The sequence below is a fragment of the Alexandromys fortis genome, unplaced genomic scaffold (assembly GCF_014885135.2).
Source record: "Alexandromys fortis isolate MF-2015 unplaced genomic scaffold, M_Fortis_MF-2015_v1.1 scaffold_403, whole genome shotgun sequence".
NCBI lineage: Eukaryota > Metazoa > Chordata > Mammalia > Rodentia > Cricetidae > Alexandromys > Alexandromys fortis.
The window spans coordinates 272476-276696 of NW_026068284.1; positions in this window are offsets into that span (position 1 = coordinate 272476).

A 4221-nucleotide genomic window follows, 5' to 3' on the forward strand; every position below is an offset into this window, starting at 1 on the left:
GTAATGAATGCTCAGTCATTTCCCACCCTGTGCCCCTTTTGTCTATGGGGCATGGGAGGGTAAATAGGCTCCTCCCCAGTGACATGCTGTTGAACTTCTTTTGTTGTGGATGTGGCTAGATGTCTGTCCCCCCAGATAGAGAGGACACTGAAGGACGATAGAAAGGATTCCACTATAACCAAGTTTGTCAAACAGATGTGTTTGTTGGATTTACTTATAGGGCCCCGAGTAGAGGTTATTTCTAGGAGCATGAGTGATTCAAAGCAGCTGTATCACCAAAATGTCCCATTCCTGCATGAGTGATGATCTTGGGAATGCAGTATTGATGTTGTCTTGCCTTTAGTTAACATTCTAGCTCCTTCCAGAATACTTTACCACCATTCAACCCAGGCTACCTGCAGCTGCGAATCAAGGAGGAGTAAATTGCTGGAATCTCTGGTGATGGTCCCACGATTCTGCCTCCCACTCACCTACTATGAGGGCATGTTAACAGCCCCATTGATATTGGGATAAGCATAACTATTACTATTCTTCTCCTTATTCCAATGCCATGACTGCAGGTCCAAGACTATTCTGTAGGTCACCACAACAATCTCTTCTCAGTGAAGGCATATGGTCAGGTTAGGCCTAGGAGAAATAGCTATCATCCAAATACATGTGAATGCTAAAATTTATTTGTCCATTGAATACTTATCATAATTTATAGTCATACCACCCAGAAATGTATTATATCTCATCTAATTTCATGGTTGACCTTTTCCTAGACCCTTGGCGATACATATTTGCCAGATACAAAATTTGAATTCAATTTATTAGCACCATAGATCCTTGAATATGATTACACACTAAGTCAACACTTGGTTACAGTGATTTTGCTCTAGTCATGAGACATTTGACATAAATTCAGTTCTGAGCCCTGAAAAACACTCATCTATAGTCACCCCTGGATTCTGACCCTAGTTATTCACTGAGCCAAGATCTTTGATTTCAGAGCCCATTAGCCATTAACCCCTTGTTGTGCTTAACAACTGTGCTAGTGCCTTATTTTAGTAGAAGAAAATACACACATTAGACTAACTTTAGAAAAATAATGGCTTCTTTTGATGAACAATTTCATTTATTGAGTCTTGACCTTGTTTACATCAGAACCCTAGTCCTACCCCTTGTTAATGGCAAGATGACGGGGCAGAGAGATCTAGAGACAGAGAGTATGGGAATTATTTTTGTCTGTATGCTATCCTATATCAGGCCAGTTTCCTGACATGATAATGTACCCCCATCTCATAATCAGCAGGTTAAAAAAAAACAGTGTGTGTCAGTGCAGGCAGCCCTTGAACAGGTCTTCTCTTAGAGCCAGCCCGAGGATGCATAATCTTCCCACGGCTATCTGAAGAGGACCGACAATTGACAGGTGTCTGGGAGAATTGTGTTTGGCCCTTTCCCAGGAAACCCAGTGTGAAATCTGCTGGTGCCTTTGTTACTACTGCTGTCCCTTTAACATATCTGAAATATTGGCGCTCACACTGTGCCTTGCCCTTGGAGAGTCCATCTAACAAACAGCAGTTAACAACAATTTTAGTGCCAGTATGGAGGTTTGATGACTCTGAATTTCATTTGTGCACATAGATACCACCAGCATCTCTCCAGCATCAAGTATGAGGCACAGACTGTTGATGTATCCATAGATGTAAGAAGGCACTACCTGTAAACTTACTCAAGCAAATTGGAAACAAATGAACACATGGCTATAGGAACACAATATAGCAAAAAGGCCTGAGAACTTATTGAACACCTTAGATCAAAAAATGATGCCATGTCCCCATCTGTATCCTATAAAAGGAAGAACAGTTAGCACTATGGGATAACAATAGCCCCATTAACCTCTCTGTCTGACCACCTAGTGTGTGAGCAGTGTGAGTCAAAGGACCTACATGAAGAGAATTCTTTTTTTTTTTTTTTAAGTTTTTCGAGACAGCATTTCTCTGTAGCTTTGGAGCCTGTCCTGGCAATAGCTCTTGTAGACCAGCTGGTCTCGAACTCACAAAGATCCGCCTGCCTCTGCCTCCCGAGTGCTGGGAATAAAGGCGAGTGCCACTACCGCCCAGCTGAAGAGAACTCTTAACTGTCCTCAGGGCTTCAGCTGAGCATAGTCACCAATGCTTGAAAGTGTTTATCTACCCATCTTGACCTTTGTCCTGTGCCTTCTTGGGAGCGCCCAAGTCTTTGAAAAGGTTGGCCTGAGACTGGGGTCTGTATACGTCCAGCAGTTCTCCAACTGCATTACTTATGTGCCAGCAGCTCCTTGCCTTAAGTAAGTCTTCTTTTTGATGTCTGTGGCCTCTTTAACACTTTTGTTACCATTCTGTGATGTGTGTGCACATGTGTGTGTGTGTGTGTGTGTATAAGTATTCACACACATTGAGCTCTGTCAAAATATGGCCAGATGTCAAAATCATCAAGCTACTAATGTGGGCCAAGGAAATCCTTTCTAGGTAGTAAGCCCTGGAGAAGATTCTAGAAAGGGACAATTGTGCACTGTAGACCTATGGAGTAGCAGGCACATATTTGAGAGTGTATGAGCCTGGGCCCCAAGTTAAGCAAGAGATCACAAATCCCCAAGAAGACCAGGTGTATCCAACTGGCTCTGGGCCTCCAATGTCAGAAGCTGCTATGTATTGTGGCTACACACTGATCCTCAAGCATATGTGTACCCTGATCCCAAAGTCAGAGTCTCTTTAAGTGAAAGGGCAGTACACAGAGACAGCTGGAACAGCCTCATGCTCTGAGCTAGGCATTATCGCATTGGTATATGACAATGGGCTTCCTTGTTGATTCCAATGAATAGTATCTAAACAATCTGACTTCTGGACTGCTCCTTCAACTGCAGCCCCCAAAATTTCTGTCCGGTGACATCCCAGTCATTATGTCCCACCTTTCTGGAACATCAAGTGTAGGTGAATTTTTTCTTACTCTTTTTACTCTTTTGCCCTTTAGTTCTTTGGGTGCCCCAAATAAATACACATGAAGACTTATACATATAAATGTCCAGCCTGAGCTTGGCTTGATTCAAGTCAGCTTTCTTAAATTGTCCCAGCTATCTTTTGCCCATGGGCTTTTATCTTTCTTTCTCTATTTTATATACCTTCCTTTACTTCTTATTCCATGTTTGGCTGTGTATCTGGGTGTCTAGGCCTTTCTTTCTCGCTTCCAGGTTTCTCCAATTAATCTTCTCTGCCTGCCAACCCTGCCTATTTCTTTCTCCTGCCTCTCCATTGGCCATTAAGCTTTAAACTACACCATCAGTTGTTTGAGAAAGGCACAGTAACACAGCTTTACAACGTTAAACAAATGTAACATTAAAGAATGCAACACATCTTTGCATCATTAAAGCAAATGTTCCACAGCATAAACAAATATAGCACATCTTAAAATAATATTCCACAACACCCGGGCCCCACTACAGTTGCCCACTCTCCCTCATGTCTAGGTATGTCTTTTTATTTTAATTTTTTATTCATTTTACATACCAACCACAGTGCTCTGTCCCTTGCCTTCTCCTGCTCCCCCAACTACCTTTCCACCCTCATCCACTGCTCAGAGAGGATCAGGCTCCCATGAGGAGGCAACAAAACCAGACATAGCAACTGGAGGTAAGACCAAGCACCTCCCCTGTGCATCAAGACTGAGAAAGGTATTTTACCATAGGTAATTGGCTCCAAAAGTTCAGTTCATGCACCAGGGATAAATCCTGATCCCACTGCCAGGGGCTTAACAAACAGACCAAGTCACACAATTTTTACACACATTCAGCAGGCCTAGTTCGGTCCCATGCAGGCTCCCCAGCTGTCAGGCCAGAGTCCATGAATTCCCATGAGCTTGGTTCAGCTGTGTCTGTGAGTTTCCCCATCATGATCTTGAACGCCTCTTGATCGTATAATCCTTCCTCCCTCTCTTGGGACTGAAGGAACTCAGCCGAGTGCTTGGCTGTGGATCTCTGTATCTTCTTCCATCAGTTACTGGATGGTTTCTATGATGACAATTAGAGTAGTCCTCAATCTGATTACAGGGAAAGGCCAGTTTAGGTAGCCTCTCCACTATTGCTAGGAGTCTTAACTGGGATCATCCTTGTGGTTTCCTGGCAGTTTCCCTAGCCCCAGGGTTCTCTCTAACCCCATAATTGCTCCCTCTATCAAGATATTGCTTTCATTGCTCTCCCTCTCC